Below are 19,614 nucleotides of genomic sequence, written 5' to 3'. Positions count from 1 at the left end.
AGCATTCTTCACAGAGCTAGAACAATCCTAAAATTTGTATGGAAACAGAAAAGACCCTGAGTAGCCAAAGCAATCTGAAAAAGATAACCAAAGCAGGAGGCATCACAATCCCAGAATTCAAGCTGTATTACAAAGCTGTAATCATCAAGACAGTATGGTACTGGCACAAATACAGACACTCAGATCAATGGAACAGAATAAAAAACCCAGAAATGGACCCACAAACATAATGCTGACTAATCTTTGACAAAGCAGGAATGAATATCCAATGGAATAAAGACAGTCTCTTCAGCAAATGGTGTTGACAAACTGGACAGAGACATGCAAAAGAATGAAGCTGGACCACTTTCTTACAGCATACACAAAAATAAACTCAAAATGGATAAAAGACCTAAAAGTAGTACAGGAAGCCATCAGAATCCTAGAGGAGAAAGCAGGCAAAAACCTCTTTGACCTTGGACACAGCAACTTCTTACTCAACACATATCCAGAGGCAAAGGAAACAAAAGCAAAAATTAACTATTAGGATCTCATCGAGATAAAAAACTTCTTCACAGAGAAGGAAACAATCAGCAAAACTAAAAATCAACCAATTGAATGGGAGAAGATATTTGCAAATGACATATCAGATAAAGAGTTAGCATCCAGCATCTATAAAGAACCTATCAAACTCAACACAATCCAGTGAAGACGAGGGCAATCCAGTGAAGACATGAATAGATACTTTTCAAAAGAAGACATCCAGATGGCTGACAGACACATGAAAAAATGTTCAACATCTCTCATCATCAGGAAAATACAAATCAAAACCACAATGAGATATCACCTCACACCAGCCAGAATGGCTAAAATTAATGTCAGGCAACAATAGATGTTGGCGATGATGCAGAGAAAGGAAAACCCTTTTGCACTGCTAGTGGGAATGCAAACTGGTGCAGCCACTCTGGAAAACAGTATGGAGGTTCCTCAAAATACTAAAAATAGAAAAATTAAAAATAATCTATGATCTGACAATTGCTGGGACAAGGTATTGATCCAAAGGATACAGGTGTGCTGTTTCAAAGGGACACATGCACCCCAATGTTTATAGCAGCACTATCAACAATAGCCAAAGTATGGAAAGAGCCCAAGTGTCCATTGACAGATGAATGGATAAAGAGGATATGGTATACATATACAATGGACTATTACTAAGAAATCAAAAAGAATGAAATCTTGCCATTAGCAACAACATGGATGGAACTAGAGGGTATTATGCTAAGCAAAATTAGTCAGGGAAAGTCAAACATCATATGACTTCACTCATATGTGGAATTTAAAGTACAAAATAGATGAATATAGGGAAAGAAAAGCAATAATAATATAAAAACAGGGAGAGGGGAAAAACATGAGAAACTTTTAAGTACAGAGAACAAACTGTGGGTTGCTGGAGGGGATGGGCTAAATGAGGAAGGGGCATTGAGGAAGACAGTTGCTGGGATGAGCACTGGGTGCTATACACAGGGAACGAATCACTGGATTCTACTCCTGAAATCATTATTGCACTACATGCTAACTAACATGGATGTAAATTAAAAAATAAAGATAAACAATAAAAAACAAATACACAATTTAGATAGTAAGGGGGTGAGTCTTGATGCACTGTGGAGAAAAGACTTCTATAGAACGATGAGAAATGAAGCAAGAAGACCAGAAGATAGTAGCTTCGCATTCCAGCTCAGATAGGATCTGATGGGGCTTAGGGAGGTGGGAGCTGCTGAGTAATCCCCTTTCTGGCCCAGTCTCCTTCTCTGAACAGAGCTGGCCTCACTGTTAGCAGGTGCTATACAATATGTCCCCATTTGGTCCTGGCATTATTCCTGTCTTATTAGGTAGTATCTCTTTAAAGCCCAGCTTCAATGTTAATATCCATGTGAAACCAAAACAGACTTATGCCCCATTCAGCTGAATTCATTGCTACCTTTTCTTGTTTCCACAGTATCTTGCCCATACCTTTTATATAATGCTCATTATATTGTATGAAAGTTAGAATATATGTCTTTCGCTTAGCCATAAATGTATGCTTTCCCTGTTTTGTTGTGAGGCCCTGAGAACAGGGAATATATGTTTTATTGCTATTTATCTTTGCAACAAACCAAGATTAATGCCTGCATGGTAAACGGTCAGCGAATAAATAACAATTATTTTAGATCCAACTCAATTTCATTTTGAAGAGGGTTATCTTTTTGTCTTAAACAGTTCTAATGTAATCATATGGTGACAATATGTGCGACATGATTCTTTCTCAGAGAAGTCATGCACTTTTACGATTTTTTTAATGTTTTTTTTTTAAGTACAGGAGAGGAACCCACATTTCTATGATTAAACAAATTTAATGCAGTATAGCTCAAGCATAATATCTTGTTTTTTTGTTTCTGTTTTTTACCAAAAAAAAAAAAATAGTTCAGCATTTCAGACGATCGCTCATTAAGTCCCCGGTTTGTGGCCTTGAAAATTAAGCAAGTCTTCAGCTCTAAAGAAGCAGGCTAAACCACTTGTGCTGTCAGCTTGAAGCATTTGCAAGCTGGCCACAACTGGTTAAGAATCTTTTTTCTTTCTTATTCTCTTCCTTTCTGCCAGGCTCTCACAGTGAGTTCATTTGCAGAATCAAATGAAAACCAATCCCTTTTATGCAAACCTTCCTGAAGCAGCAGGGCTATGTTTGGTCCTGAGAGCGGAGGTTCGTGCAGTGGATGCCCCGGTGGTGATTTCTCCCACCCAGGCTTGCCGAGGTCCTCCCACCACGCAGCGATGAAAGGAAGGATCAAACAGCCCTCTTAAAGCCAAGCTCCATCGACCTGCGTTTGCTAAATATAGTGCACTTCAATAAACACCATTGTGAATTTGCAGTTTGCATGCTGGCGAATACACCACCACCTCCATCAAAATTTTATGCATGCATGTATGTATTTAGATCTTTCGAGACCCTCTTTTATCAACTAAAATACTAAGCAAATTTTCTTTTTGTTTTAAATTTGACAGTGTTTCTGCTCAGCACAAATTAATTGGAGGAAGCATTTTGAATTAGGGAAAGCTTAACGAATAAAGTTTAACCACAAACAAGGTGGAAGTCTCTGAAATTCTTAAAAACACCACCTTGGACCAGACTGCTGAGGTCTACTGTCCTTCATCCATGCAATGACAATTCTGCTAGTCAAATAAGGACTGCGTAGATCAAATTAAGATAGTTGTCGCTTTAGACAAATTCTCCTGAGCAGTGCCTGCTGATATAATTCTTAAAATACATTCTGTTTTATTGTCTGAAAGACTCTGATGGTAAAGGTGCTGTACTTATTTTTGGTTTATATTCACCTTTGATCCTGCTGGAAAGTAAACATCTTTGTTCTGCAGCCAGCACCTGATCCTTGGGCTTCTGTTCATGCTTACCTAAAAAAAGATCAGGAGAGAAAGCTCATCAAGCACGCAACGATCAACAGCAGTTGGGGACAGGGAAAAAAAAAACACCATCTCCAGCAGGAGGCTTGAGGGTCACCACCAGAGGATGTGAGGTTTTGAGCTGACTTGGGCTCCCCAGACCCTTAGCAAGTGGGAGAGGCATGGGCATCTGAATAACCACACATGGGCAGAGCCCACTCCGCTGTGGTGCCCATGAGAGGTAACACTTTCTGAGACCAGCTTCCTGCACCATGAGGCTTAACTGCTTCCATTTTTACATAGACGGAAGCTTGCAACTTCCTCCATTTATGGTTTTCAGCACCTGTGATTTGGGGCAAGTAGGTTATCACTCCTTTATGCTACCGATTTCTACATCATTAGTTTATCAAATCAACCCAACAAATTAGGGTAGCAGTTTTAGAAAACAAATATTTCAGCCTTCAACCGGACAGAGACAGGAAATAAAACATTATGTAATGCTAGCTAAATACAAGAGAAGTAGATTCTAATAAGGCAAAAGAAGGGAAGAAGTCTCCTTTTTTTCATGCTTTTTTCCCTTTTTCAATTTTTGTGGTTACCAGCCATTTGTGTATCCTTTATGTACCACAGTTAACTCAGTTTTCAAAATGAGTATAAACTAGGCACTGATGCATTTACAAGATGAGAGTCCCACTCTGGGAAAATCTAAAATAATACACCAAAATGGCTTACAAAATACGCATCAGGCACAGTTTTCTTCTTTACCAGAGGATTGCGCGGTAGGTTCCTTTAAATCAGAATTGTGCAGACCGAAGCTTTTACAAACAGCTGTCAAGCAGTGGAAAAAAATCAAAGATCTCAATTAATATCCCAGCTACAACATTCAGGAGCTGTGTGACCTAGAGCATGGAAATCAGTGAAACTTCCAGACTTTCTGTTGTCTTTTTATAAAACAAAGATAACAGCACCTACTTCACAGACTTGTTGGGACCAAATGAGATAATGTATTCAGACTGCTTAGTTAACATAACACATTTATTTGTGAGTTCAGGGAGCACTCACAGAGCCTCTGCTATGAGGCAGGCACTGGTAGGCACTGACTGTATGATCTGCACAGCAGGTGACATGTTCATTTCCAATTTTCATCTGTTAGAGGTTTCCAACTTGTGTTGAAATTTGGTTTGTATGCAGTACACCCACAACTTCTTAGAAATATATTGTGTAAACTGAAGGACTGTTACAGGTGCTCATTTGCTTCTTCATCTATTTCATATGCACCATGAATTGTGAACAAAACATCTGCTTCTAGATCTACCATCCTTACTGGCTAATAGGAAGCAAAGTGAGGGGCACAAACCACGGCCTTTTCCAAATACCAAATGGAAAGAAAATGCCTCTTGGTGTGTGGGTGCAGATGCTGCTGAGGGACTTGCCACTTTGAAGACTCTTCCAACCTCTCCTGAGCCTTTGAATTGGGCACCATGGTAGGATGTCCTTAGTGGGGCTGTTTTCTATGTTTCAGAGTTACACCGAGTTGGTGGAAGCTGTCTCAGGCTGTTCCGATGCCGAGGACTTTGTACGATCTCCTGTGTCCCTCTCTACCTGCCTGAGAACCTGCAGTCATCTGAACTCCACTCTCTTCCAGCATCTGTGTGGAGCAAGGATCGTTTCAGTCTTGCATTAGACCCTAAAAGCTGCTGTTAGGAATCTTGCCTTACCTTGCCTCTTCTATTTAGTTGGGCTTCGATATCTCACATGAAATTTCTCGAGAAGCTATGTAGACTTTCTCTGGAAATTTCTGTTTGCACAACCATAGGGACCAAGATGGTAGCATGGCACAGCTTGAAGGGGCTGCAGTCTGAGAACATTGCACTGTGTCAGCAGCACCTTCGGTAGTGCCCAGTAGTGTACCACCTGTCCAGCCATACGTAGAAGCCCTGATAGGAAGACTAGAACCTCTGAAACACTCTTTGCAATTGAATCTGAAACTTGATCACATCCACACTCTCTTTCATGCTCCCCAAAATCGTTTTAGCCACTTTAATCTACCTTTCTAGTCAGCATTGAAATGTGTTCTCTTAGAATCTGCCTCCTCCCCTCTATCCCCGTTGTTAAAACCTTAGTTCGGGCTGTATCATCTTTCCCCTGAATTACTGTAGCCATCCATCTCCTATCTGGTCTCCCTGCTTTCAGTCCCTCCTCCCACCACCATCCATTTTCTCGCGTTGACAGGGTGACCCATCTAAATCACAAGCCAGGTCATGCCCCTGCTTGTAATCCTTTAATAACTTTCTAGTGCCTTTGGGACAAAAGCCACACTTCTTAGCGTGGATACAGGACCCTTCCTGATTCTGACCCCTGCTCTCACCTTCTGTTTCTGAAACAATGTACTGGTTCATGTCAAGTCAAGGTCTTTGTGTTTGATGTTTGCTTTTCTTGGACTGCCCTCCACGCCCCTGCCCCATTCTGAACAAGCCCAGCTTAGCCGTTACCTCCCCTGGAAGCAATTTGGGGGCGAAAGTGGACCATGTATTGAGCAATGAAAACACTTCTGTAGCCCACAAAGTGTTGGAAAGTAAAAGTCTTGGTGGAAAAGTCAGTAAGAAAGTCATGCCTCTCTTACCACACATTGATTCACAGGGATTCGATACTAGTGGCAAGAAGTTCCGAGAGTTATACAAAGAGCAAGGCCCATGCGCAGCTCATTCCACTCTGTTCCTGCCTGGCCTCTGGGCTGCCACACAGAGACAATTGGATGGCAGAAAGACCCAAGGAGGGGCAGCCTCCAGTTGCATGGGAAATAAAATTCAGAAAATATAGCAGAAAAAGTATAAGCTCGGGAACCGGAAAAACTGAATTCTGGCCATAATATCTTTAATCAGTTTATTATTTCATTGTGAAAGAACTGGACTCTGTCTAAGGTTTTCATATTATGCTTCACACAGTCCTAGGTGTTCCAGATGTTTTTAAAGAGCCACCTCAGGGGAATAGAAGGGGCAGAGAGGGGATGAACACCATTCCCCAAGAATACCTCCATGCCTGTCAGATATTCTGTTCCTCTGTGTAAGACTCCATCAATGCTGCTTAAAATGCATTGCAAGATCCTAAAAGAGACTAATGAACTTGATAGTCCATGAACCCACCTTCTCCCAGAGTTAAGGAAGACTTGTTGACTGACGCCCCAGTGGTAACTGGGCTTGGCTTTTGGCTGCTCACTCGGTTACCTCTCTGCTCTGTTCCTCCAGCTGTGTTGTCTATTGTCCAAAGATCAGTTGGACTTTGTCCCCAAACCACTCAATGCCAGTTGTACGTGCTGATTAAATATATATATATATTTAAAGTTTAGTTTTATTTTGAGAGCTAGAGAGGGTGAGTGGAGGGAGGGACTGAGAGAGAGAGAGAGAGAGAGAGAGAGAGAGAGAGAGAGAATTCTAAGCAGGTTTTGCATTGTTAGCATGGAGCCTGACACAGGGCTCGATCTCATGAACCCTGAGATCATGACCTGAGTCAGAATCAAGAGTCTGATGCTTAACCAACTGAGCCACCTATACACCCTGATTATATTCTTTTAATTACATATTTATAAGACAGTGAAATACAATGAGCCCTTTTTTCTACAAATACTAAAGAGAATGCTTTGGAAAGATTTAGTAAAAACAACTAAGAATATTGCTGTGGAATTATGGATGGGGAAGTTAACTGTGTAGGGAAATATTGTATAAATCTAGATGGAATCTCCTCTCAGATTGTTTCACAAATATCTTGGAGTTCTAATTCCACTGTAAAGAAATCCAACCTAATGGTATATGGTGGATCAGAAAGTGGGGTTCCCTTAAAAGGAGCAATGGCATAACTCCAAATAGTGTGTCCACACTCAAATCAAGCCTTGGCCCCACATGAGTCACTGGAAAATAGGCATGTATTTTTTTAAGATAAAATAAAACAGGTAAGTGCATATATACATGTTATTTTTATGATTCCCCACTTTGAGACAAACCAGAAAATCTTTCGATAAAAACAAGCAAGTGAACAAGTAAGCAAACAAACCCACAGCAACAGTCCAAGCTCTGAGTTTCTGTTGGCATTTTTTTTCCAAACAGAGAAGTCAGTTCTATTGAAGTGGACCCTGACTGGCCCTGCTTTGTGCAGCTGTCAGGCTCAATGGCCACTATAACACAGACAACACGGTCATTTCCAACCACGACAGGTGTCCCTGATTTTTAGTCTTTCTTAAATTTCAGCAGAGACTGCAATATGATCATGGAAAAAAAAAAAGTTGGACCAGAAGAAGAAAGATAGTCAGGGGTGCAAAGTGAATGGTGTGACCTGGAGACTCTCTCTCTTTAACTGGTCAGTGCACTTGTAGTGCCAGAGAGCTCTGCTTGGCAAACTCACCATTGCAAAGATTTATTGATTCTGCTTTCAGCTGAGATCAGTGGCTGAATGACTTGTCTCATTTTTGTTGGTAGGGATAGGGCGGTGATCATACAAAGTTGTCTGTGCCCAGTGATAGTTGTTAACTATGTACAGCAAAATCAGCATTGCTAGGGGTCAACAGAAATATGCCAACTAAGTGGGCATTGACCTAAACAGTGTAATACTTTCGTGCAAAGAAGATCCATTACCTTCTTTGGTGGAAGGTATAGCCATTCTGAATCAGAGTGTGGATCCTTGGTGTGTAAAGCAGTTTGTGAAAGGCTAAGTAATTTTTCGGGAGTCTCTATGATCTGTAATTAAAACACAACCTTTAGTAAACAAATCAAGAACTTGATGCCTTGAATTATAGATAAGGCATGATCCTTCAAAATGGCATCTTGTCATCTATAGAATTCTACCTGGGAAAGTGGACTAAGTCTTAAACCCTCTGAAAAGCAAATGTCACCTACATCCTAACGCTGTCTGACCTCTTCTGCCCCTCTTCCTTATGATGGCCATTGTCTTAGTCCAGACATATTTTATAAATATTATCATATATTTCCTTTTTATAACACAGTTGAAATCACATCTTCTATGATGTTCTGCCACCTTATGCATCTTATTTTTAAAGCTCTACCATAGGGTATAGTTCTATGTAGTTACTAAAGATTATTTAACCAACTAGCTTAAGTCTTACTTCTTAGAGGGAATATGGGCATAATGGGGAAAAAAACATTAAAACCATACAGAAGGATCTATTTTTTAAAAAACTGCTGATAATCTGGATGATACAATAGAAAGTCTGTGTGGTAAGAAAAGGGCTGGCATCTGAAGATAAGTAATTTATATCAAGAGCAGGAATAGGCCTACTCTGATGGGTCTTTCCATCTTTTGTGAAATTCAAGGCTCACCTCAGGCTCATTGAGAATCTGAAGTGGGCCTCAAATTTCCCAGGGAGCAATCTGTAGAATAAAACTTGAGTAATATTGGGATATGTTCTCCAACTTTGCCATTATTCCGAACTGATCTCTGTGTTATTTAACAAGACCTCAGCTAAGGTACTAATTAGTTAGGAATCAGAGTTTTTGAAAGTCAGACTTTCTGGGAGAGTGGGAGTCAAACCATTATAAGGCCTATTTATTCCCTTTCATCCAGGACAGTACTTATTTTTTTTACAGGGAACCTGAATGAAACTAACAGACTCCCCTAAATTAAAAGAGCCAACCACAGCACAGTTCTTAATGGGATAAAGAATTGTGGTCCCCAGTTTTCAACAATAGAAAGGAGTCATGGAGTTCCACAAGAAGGCCATTGGCTTTAGGGGTCAAACCATGTCCTTGGGTTCAAATCCAGAGTCTACTACATACTAGCCATGTGATCCAGGCATGATTCAACTCTCCAAGCCTTTATCTACTTATAAATAAGCTGAGATATATTAATACCTCCATTATATGGCCATTAAGAGAAGCAGATAAAACAATGTATGTTCTCATGGGCCACGTCCCTGTGTGCACTGTCAGGCGCTGTGCTAGATTTCCAGAGAATGACACAGGCTAGGTATGTGGCAGACAGTTATTAAAGACTTGTTGACTTGATCTCATAAAGACACTCAAAAGATAAAGAAAATAGGAGATTACTACTGAAAGGTCTTTGTAACTGTTCTATTAGATAGTAGATTAAGTAATTTTTTCCACATATGCTTCCCGGAACTTCTTTTCCAGGAACAGACATACAGGGAAGAAACAGGGAGAAAAAAAATAAGATACATCTTGAGACTAAAAGAAAAGTTATAAAAATGATGAATACAATATGTCCACTGCAGGGTGGTTATTAATGAAAAATTCTGTTGTGAGGGGCCATAGCTTAAACCGCTTGTCCTGTTCACCCCCAGGATACAGATACCTAGGGCAGTCTTGTGCTACTGACATTTTGGGAGACATAATGCTTCCCTGTTGTGGGGGTCAGTCCCATGCACTTTAGGGTGTTTGGCAGCGTCCCTGACCCCAGCACACTAAATGCCAGTGGTACTCTCCACCAAGTTGTGACAACCAAAAACGTCTCCAGACATTGCCAAACATCCTATAATCCACAGAACTGTTCCTGGTTGAGCAGCACTCCTTTAGAGCCTATTTGACCAAAGTATGTAAGAAAAAAATATATTCCCAAGGCACAGACCCAGCACCCAGGCTTAACCCAAGTGCTGGGACACTTCTGGTGCAAAATGTTTCTGTCAGCCAGGTTAGACCTCCAATCAGCTGTATGCTTGTGCCCACAGGGGAAAAGGATGACAAAAACGACAAAGATCTGTTTTCACTCAAGTCTCTCAGAAACATCAAGAAACATCATCCTTTCTCAGCATCTGTCCCTCTTGCTAACTCTATTTTGGCTGTTCTTCCCCCTGATATTCCTCCAATATACTGTATTAATCATGTCTTTTACTCTATACTTTTTATCCTTTGATATCTTGGGGCTTGCTGATCCTGGATGGAATCCCTTCCCAGGGCGAGCCAATTTCTAGAGATAGCAAACAACCCGCCCATTACTGTGACTTTCATATGCAAACTAACCCTTCTGGAGCCCACACTACCACCCTCCTCCTCTATGGGCTCTCACACTCAGGGGCCACTATTTCCAGGCCTCAATCACCCCCAGAACTAGGTACCAAAGAACTAGTGACAGCCCCTTTGCCTCAGAGCCCGCTGAAATTATTCAAACTTGCCAATCCTAAACTGCGTCCCCTGCATTACCCTGCATACCCGTTCCTTCCCACAGAAACCACAATAAAGGCTCTTGCCATGTGCCTTCCACATTCCCTCACGCCTTCAGACTGACCCTGGTGCTTCCTCGTGTGCTCCTTCCTCTTGGGATTTGTGGGCATAACAACTTATCTTTCCAATGGCAATTGCTTCCTCTTCAGTTGGTCCCTCTGTACCTGAAAACAAAAACCAAAATAAAAACCAAAACCAAAAAAAAAAAAAAAAACCCAACCAAACAAACAAGAAACACATTTTTTAAAATATTTATTTATTTTTGAGAGACAGAGAGAGACAGATCATGAGCAGGGGAGGGCCAGAGAGAGAGGGAAACACAGAATCGGAAGCAGGCTCCAGGCTCTGGGCTGTCAGCACAGAGCCCAATGTGGGGCTCGAACCCATGAACTGTGAGATCATGACCTGAGCAGAAGTCGGATGCTCAACTGACTGAGCCACCCAGCTGCCCCAAGAAACACATTTTAAAAGACATGCCTGGTATGCTGCCACCACAGATGGACGTGCTGTTTCCAGCATGGGTTCACTCAAGCCCCTGACACTTCTCAAAGCATGGCATGCGCCCTCCTGCCACAGAACTCTTGCCCTTGCTGTTCCTTTCTCTGGAGATGACCCATTTTTTCAGAACACTTTCACCCAGAACCCATGAATTTGTCCACACTCCTGATCTTATCTCAGTCAAGAACTGCCTCAGAGACCTTCCCTCAGCCCCAGCCAAGGTCAAGTCCATCTGCCATTGTTACCATAGCAATCTACTTGTTCTTTTAGCATTGAATGTAGCTTGTGTTTGATTCCCTGAATGATTGTTTGATTAAGGTCTGGGGTCTTCCATTTTAGATTGGAAACACCAAGAGAACAGCAGCTCTGTCTTTTTTCTCACTAGCGCATCCTCGGCAAACTGTCTGGTACATGGTGTGTGCTCAATGTTTGTTAATTGAATGAATAGATGAATCCATTGGGAACTCCTAGAAATGTCATGAGTCATTTTTAAAGAGGGCCTAAAGCCCAGCAGAAAAAGGCTGGAAGAGTCAGAGAAATATATTTGATTACTGTTAACTTGGCTTCACTGACCCTAGGCAGCTGGATCATAACAGACAGCATAGTGTTAATAGATTGTAGTACATACACATGATGGCATATTATAAAAACATTAAAAATCATGTTTGCAACTTAATGTCTCATACATAGTCATAGAAAGGAACACAATGTAGTTATTCAAATTATATTGCAGATTTATGTTTGCCAACATGTAAAAATGATCCTGATATATATTATTCAGTTAAAACACAAAGCAGGTTGTAGAACAATTTGTAAAGGTTGAGATTGCTTTGTTTAAAATTAGTATGAAATTATAAATATGTAGGGGCGCCTGGGTGGGTCAGTTGGTTAAGCGTCCGGCTTCGCCTCAGTCATGATCTCGCGGTTCGTGGGTTCGAGCCCCGCGTCAGGCTCTGTGCTGACAGCTTAGAACCTGGAGCCAGTTTCTGATTCTGTGTCTCCCTCTCTCTGCCCCTCTTCCACTTGCACTTTGTCTCTCAAAGATAAATTTAAAAAAAAGAAAAAAGAATAGAAAAAGTCTTGGTGCCAATGCATTTCGCTTTTTTTTCTTCTCCAGCCCACCCCTTCCTTCACCCCTACCCACAACCCCTTCCTAGGGATTAGCCACCATGTTTTATTTCATCTTAAAATATTAGGGAAAAGAAACACATGTTAGTATTTCAGAAATATTATCCTTCCTCACATCGTGGTACTGAAACAATCAGACGCTAAACCAGACCAAACTGGATTTACCCCTCTCAATGATCAACACAATTGCCTTTTCAAGGTAGAGTTAAATTAGTTGTAAAACTTCCACCCTCCTGGGGCTTAAAGTCAGCCAGGCTGACATGACTCCTCTTTCCTCAGGTTAAGGATTTATTGTCAAATGGAGATAGAATCCTCTTTACCTAGAAGGGTGGTCACATCAGGTCATCCTGGAGGGAACTGAAAGAGTACATTGAAGCCTAAGCTGGCAGCTGCTTTTGGCTATTAAGTAGTCTTTCTGCTCTGGCAGATGGTGTTGGCAGTGCCATACAAGTCACTCTGGAAAGACACAAACACATTGGAAAGTTGGCTTTGACTTTCCACATTAAATATCTTTTGAGTTTATATATATATATATATATATATGAGCATGCACATGTGTGTATATATGCATACATATATAGATAGTTGTGTTTGATAAATATATGACATCTATATATCACCAGCATTTATATAATGTTTACTTTGCAGGCTGGTCCATCAGTGTATTTTCAATGTGTACCTAAGCCAGTGCTTGGCACACACTGGGCACTCAATATCAATCTGTTATATTTATGATAAATAAACAGTAACTGAATTCTCAAAGGAGAATATCTACAGATAAGATGCACATAGCTAAGACACAATTCAAATGTATTCTATCCATAAAATGACACATGGGAAGACTTAAAGGGTAAGAATGGAACTTGCTGCTTTTCCCAGAGCCCCACAGTCGCAGCAGGGCTCCCTGTCTGGAGTAGGGAATGCTGAGTTGTGCCATGCTCGTGGGGAGTGGGGGTCGTTCCTTGCTTTGTCCGTGGATAGACCAGGTATATACCAGAGCGGCACTTCTAGGTGGAGGCAAGCCAGGGGACCCAGGGCCACTGCAAAGAGTCAGTCTTACGTTCAGTATAACTCCAGACTCAAAAGAGCCTCAGGTAGAACCATGTTCCCTAGATACCCAGGGCCAGCCACAGGCAGATCCACACAAGCATTAGGTCCTTATGGTGGCTCCCGAGTGTTAAGAGTCTTGTGAATTGGGTTTTGGAGTCAGCCAAGAATCCAATCGCATAGATCTTACATTGACTTTGTTAGTTTGGAACTCCGTGCCTGGTGACATTCTCTGTTTCCATTATTATCGTCATGATCATTAACTTTGCAATTACATTTATTTGAACACCTACATACCAGGCACTGTGCCAAATACTTTGTCTCTAATTGTTATAACCTCTCTAGAAAGTATTATTATCTACATGTTACAAATGAGAAAATGAGTCCCAGAGAGGCTCACAGCTAGGAAAGGGCTTGCCTTATCAGCTCAAAATACATTAATGACTCCTCATTACCTATAGTTGCTGTTTGTCTCTGTATTTCAAAGAACACTGTGGGTGCTACAGAGGGGCCCCAGGAGTCATCTCAAGGGCAAGATCTTGTGGCAGGTTCCAGGGTTCCTTCCTGCAGCACACATTTTGATGGTTCTCTGATTTCATCTATTTTCTTTTTTTTTTCATGTTTTTTTTTTTTTTTTGAGACAGAGACAGAGCATGAGTGGGAGAGGGGCAGAGAGAGAGGGAGACACAGAATCAGAAGCAGGCTTCAGGCTCTGAGCTAGCTGTCAGCACAGCGCCCTATACAGGATTTGAACCCACGAACGTGAGATCATGACCTGAGCCGAAGTCGGAGGCTTAACCAACTGAACCATTCAAGCACCCCATGATTTCATCTATTTTCAATACCAGTCATCTGTGTAGGATTTAATTTGATTTCTTGAGGGCTCTGCTGACATTTGAAAAAAAATAACAGGAAGAAAGGCAGGGATTAACATAGGAAGGGAGGAAGAAAAAGATAAAACAGACTTTGTCCTAAAGCAGAAAATCTAAACTTCTTAATTTTGGCATTTCCGGACCGTCAGAAACTCTCTGAGACATCATACCTCCTGTCATGGCAATCCCTGGTCTTGAACATTTCTGCTCCCGTCATACTGACCAAATGTTGTTTCTGGAGCTCTCCTCTTGTCTATTGGCCTCTGTGTCTCTCTTCTTCAGTCTCTCAAGCTTCTCCTATTTCTTTCTGCCTTCCATTTCCAGCTGCCCCACAGCTTCTGCCCCCTGAGGATTTCACTGGCTCTGCTTGCCTGGAAGTTATTCAGAAGGGCAGAGGGGCAGAAGGAGAAAGTGGGGAGAAGGTGCCACTGGCATCTGGTGGGTAAGGGCCAGGACGCTGCTAAACATTCTATAACGGGATGGGACAGGCTCAAATTGCTAGTGGTGCCAAGGGAGGGAAACCCTCCAACAAGACATGGAAACTAAATAATAAAAATTGAATAGTCCCGCGTCAGGCTCTGAGCTGTCAGCACAGAGCTTGGAGCCTATGTCAGATTCTGTGCCTCCCTCTCTCTCTGCCGCTCCCTTGCTCATGATCTGTCTCTCTCAAAAATGAATAAACATTAAAAAAATTGAATAGATGATATGATTATTAATATAGATATTCCTAAGGAATCTATAAAACACTATGAGGACTAGTAAAAAATTTATAAAGGTCATAGGATATAAGGTCAATATAACAAAAATTAATTTTATTTTTATGTACTTCCAGAAAACACTTTGAAAGTATTTAAATTTTTAAAATGTTTTTTATTTATTTTTGAGAGAAAAAGAGAGGCCGTGTGAGCAGGGGAGGGTCAGAGAAAGAGGGAGACACAGAATGCAAAGCAGGCTCCAGGCTCTGAGCTGTCAGCATAGAGCCCCATTCAGGGCTCAAACCCATGAACTGTGAGATAATGACCTGAGCCGAAGCCAGCCTCTTAACCAACTGAGCCACCCAGGTGCCCCAAAGTTTTTTTAATCATAGCAACAAACACACAAAATATTTAAGAATAAATGTAATTAAAGAGATGCAAGGGACGCCTGGTGATGTAGTCTGTTAAGCATCTGACTCTGGATTTCAGCTCAGGTCACGATTGCATGATTTGTAGGACCAAGCTCCATGTCAGGCTTTGTGCTGGGGATTCTCTCTCTCTCTCTCTCTCTCTCTCTCTCTCTCTCTCTCTCTCTCTCTTTCTCCCTATACCCCTCTCCCTATCTCCTGCTCTCTCTCTCTCAAAAATAAATAAATAAATAAATAAATAAATAAATAAATAAATAAACATTTTTAAAGAAGACATGCAAGATCTCTACACCGAAAACTATAAACATTGCTGAAAGAGATTAAAAAATCTAAATAAATGGAGAGATTTGGAATTTTCATGGATCAACAGACACAATATTGTTAACATATCAATTCTCCCTAAATTAATCTATACTTTAAATACCATCACAGGCAAAACATTAAGACTCTTTTGTAGAAATTGACTCTAATATGAATCCAACATGATTCTGCAAACATTTGAAGGACTCACCAATTTTTAAGGTGATTTTAAGAGCTACTATAAAGCTACACTAATCAAGATACTGTGGAATTATCAGAAGCATAGACAAATAAATTGATGGGACAGATTGGGAAGTTGATAAATAGACTCATTCATACAGAATTGATTGATTTTCTACAAAGGTTTCAAGACGATTTAGTAGGAAGTAAAAGTCCTTTAAACAAATGGAGCTGGAAAAACTATAATAAGTATATGGGGAGAAAATGACCCTTAACCTGTACCTCAGACTTTACATAAAAATTAATTCAAGATGGGTCATAGACCTAAATGTAAAGTCTAAAATTATAAAGTTCTAGAAGAAAATGTAAAAGAATATTTTTGGAAATTTGGAAGGCAGAGATTTCTTAAAAGTAATACAAAAGAACATTAATTATATAAGAGAAAGAGATGATGTTTAATTTCATCAAATTGAAAACTTCTACTCATTTGAAGACACTGTTAAGAAAATAAACAAACCATAGACTAAGAGAAAATATTCATATATACACCTATGACAAAGACTTATATCCAGACTATATATACTAAAAAGAAAAAAGCAACCCAATTAAGAAATGGGCAAAGTATTTGAATAGACAATTCACACCCCAAAATGAGCATTAATCCATAGGGGAAATTAGAACACATAAAAATGACTGTTTCTACTCCTTATCTCTTGTAAGGTACCTCTTATCTCCTTCCCTCCTCCTTCTTGTGGAAGTCTCACAACTTTACTGTCAAAGGAAGATGGGCTATACTACTTAAAAGTCTAAGATATGAAACCTTCAGGCTTGGATGTTGTTGTTCCAAGTGAAGAGAAAGACAGATATGAAAATTCTGTTCTCATTTAGTATTCTCGAGTTCTGGTAAATGATTAAGTACAAATATGTATCTCTACACCCACTCTTTCAAATCTATTAAGACAACAATAAAAAAATAAACATGTTCTAAAACCACAATAAAAGAAAAAAGAATAGATGACAGGAGATGAGGAAAGTCAACAAATTTTTAGCAGCTAAAAAGATGGTGGATAGGTGGTAACTGGCTTAGGCAGAGCAGAGAAAGTTGAAATGTTAAGTGTCTAAGACACATGAAGAGATACTGAAAAGAAGTAAACCATTTCATTTAACAGGACCATGGAGAGTCTCAGGAATTGGATTCAACAGTTACTTTGGAAGGTCAAGCTGAGAAATGAGAAAGGAAATAGGAAAAGTTATGTATAAGAAGCCTGTCACCTCCCAGGTAGCCCCCACATACCTTCAGAGCCTGGTGAGTACTGATCTTCAACTTGGCAAGGTCTGGGAAGGGTAATCTCCAGAGAAGTTGCATGGGCTCAAGTCAGTCAGGTACTGCTTGCATAGAAGACAGTGTACATAACACCTGCATCACAGTCAACTGGGACATAAATTTAAGATGTGACAGAAGAATAAGGGGATCATATTTTTTGAAGTTTAATGTCCTTGTATCTTTCTCTTTACTGAATACAACCTTTGCCCTACTGTGTACCAGGCATTATTTATTGTCAATGATAAAATTCAATTTCAAGCTTTTAAGCAAAATCTGGAATCTTAGAAAACTTGTATGTACAAAGAGGCAGTTTCCAAATATGTGAAGACTTTTTTTTATTAGATAGGTGATGCCATAACCACTGTATTTAATATTATATAACAAGAGAGCACTACCATTTGGAAGATCTGCATATCTCTGTGACCCAGTCTTTTCCCAATGACCAATCACCATGTTATAAAATTATGAATGGGTGAAAGATCCACTTAAAATCCAAGATAGAAAAAGACTTTTAATGTAATAGAGTAAAAAAGACTTTGTTGATAGAATTTCAGTTTCCACATTGCAGGTAATCTTTAGGAGACTGCAACCATATCAAGATACAGTTTTCTATTATAATTATATTAAAAGGCTATTAAAGTGCTCTTTCCGTTCCAGCTACATATTTTTGTCAGACCAGACTTTGTTCATATACTTGAAACAAAATAACATAAAGCAATTGTTTGAATGAAGAAGCAGGTATGAAAATCTACCATTTCCTAGTAAGCCAGACATTTAAAATTTTTTCTAAAAGTAAAAAATAATGCCACTTTTTTCCTGGTTTGGAAAACATAATTATTTTTCATTAAATATGTTATTCATGGCTTTATTATTATTATAAATAAATTAATAAAAGATTTCAAAATTTCTCAGTTCAGATTTTTCATACTACATGTAAATATCAATAGGTACAACCCAGAAAATCAAAAGCTCTTTGAGGTCCCCAATACTTTTGAAGATATGAAGGATCCTGAAACCAAAAATTTGAGAAATTCTTCCCAAGAAATCTCTTATATATCCTAGAAGTGGTCTAGGTTTTAATCATGTACCAGTAACAGGATGTAATGAGGAAAGCACAGAATGAATTCAAGGATATACACATCCTAGCATATACATAATTTAGATAGAATTATAGGTATATTCTAATTATGTACCCTATATATTTAATTTTATATTCTGAATAAATAGAATTAATAATAAATTATTAATAAACAGAATTAATCAAGGCCATAGAAAGGGAGAGAGAGAGAATCCCAAGTGGGGTCCATGCTGTCAGCACAGAGCCCAATGTGAGGTTTGATCCCACAGACTGTGAGATCACAACCTGAGCTGAAACCAAAAGTCAGATGCTCAACTGACTGAGCCACCTAGGTGTCTCAACATGTAATCAACAATTTTTAAAACACCCAATGGAGGCCAAATTTATGTGTTTTGTAAGCAAGAAGGCCACTTTTAAAATAGAGAGTGTGGGATTTTTTTCCATTATTCTTAGGGATAATTGATACTTCAGATTTGTCAGTTACTAAGTCTTCTTTTCCCTTGGTAGAAACCATATCTGCTGCATTTATAATCAGTGTAAAATAATTTTGCTGTTGTAAAACAGTGAAGGGCATAGGATTCCAGAAAGTGATACCTCAGAGTTTCCTCAGAGATGAGTCATCCAGCAGAATGTGGGACAATGAGTGGAATTGTCTATATGAGTCTTATTACTCATTAAAACCTTCTCTGTTCTAAAGATGAGCTAAGAACTTAGTGGGAAACCCAGATGAGAATGGATACTTTTCAAAAGAAAAGACACAGATTCTTTTCTCATGGTTAGAAGAAGAGAATTGAAATGGGGATAGGTGGAATCTGTCATCAAAGACAGATAAATAAACAAGATTAGGATCCAATCCTAGCTAAGCTTATGTTGAGCTTCAAATGAATCTTAGCATCCCACTAGCTAGTAAATATATGTCAAAAACATCATAAAAGTTGGAGAGAAATGGGTGACGGCTTAAGGCTGGATATCTTTACCCACTGTCATGGAGTCCTTCCTGAAAAAAGTTGATAAAATACTGATGGCCCAAGATGGAAAACCTGAGGACACAAAGACACACTGAGAAACATCTTCCTCCTCAGGGGCCAGTGATAAAGACAGCACTAAGGACACAGTGACCAGGCAACTCAGGACCTTGGAGATGACATTTGGGATCTACTTTTGGTGAGACTCTTACCATATTTTGAACAGTGCTAATCCAAGTCTATTTAATTTAGTCTAGTGTACACAGAGTGGGATCAATAACAAGGAACTGTAGTAGGGTATCTAGTAAGATATATTGGATTAGGTTTAGTAAAATTAGGTGAAGAAATCAATGCTTTCTGTGTCAGCCAGTTCTATGGTAGAGTCAAAGACTAACCCTGCCTCAGGTGAACTAAGAGATGAAGTAATTTTCCTAACGTGGTGACAGTGAGGATGGGCTGCAGGGTACAATATGTGGATAAAGATGTTGTGCATGGATGCCC

The sequence above is a fragment of the Suricata suricatta genome, chromosome 1 (genome assembly GCF_006229205.1).
Source record: "Suricata suricatta isolate VVHF042 chromosome 1, meerkat_22Aug2017_6uvM2_HiC, whole genome shotgun sequence".
Classification (NCBI taxonomy): Eukaryota; Metazoa; Chordata; class Mammalia; order Carnivora; family Herpestidae; genus Suricata; species Suricata suricatta.
The sequence above is the reverse complement of the archived record's forward strand: the minus strand, read 5'-3'. Positions refer to the sequence as shown.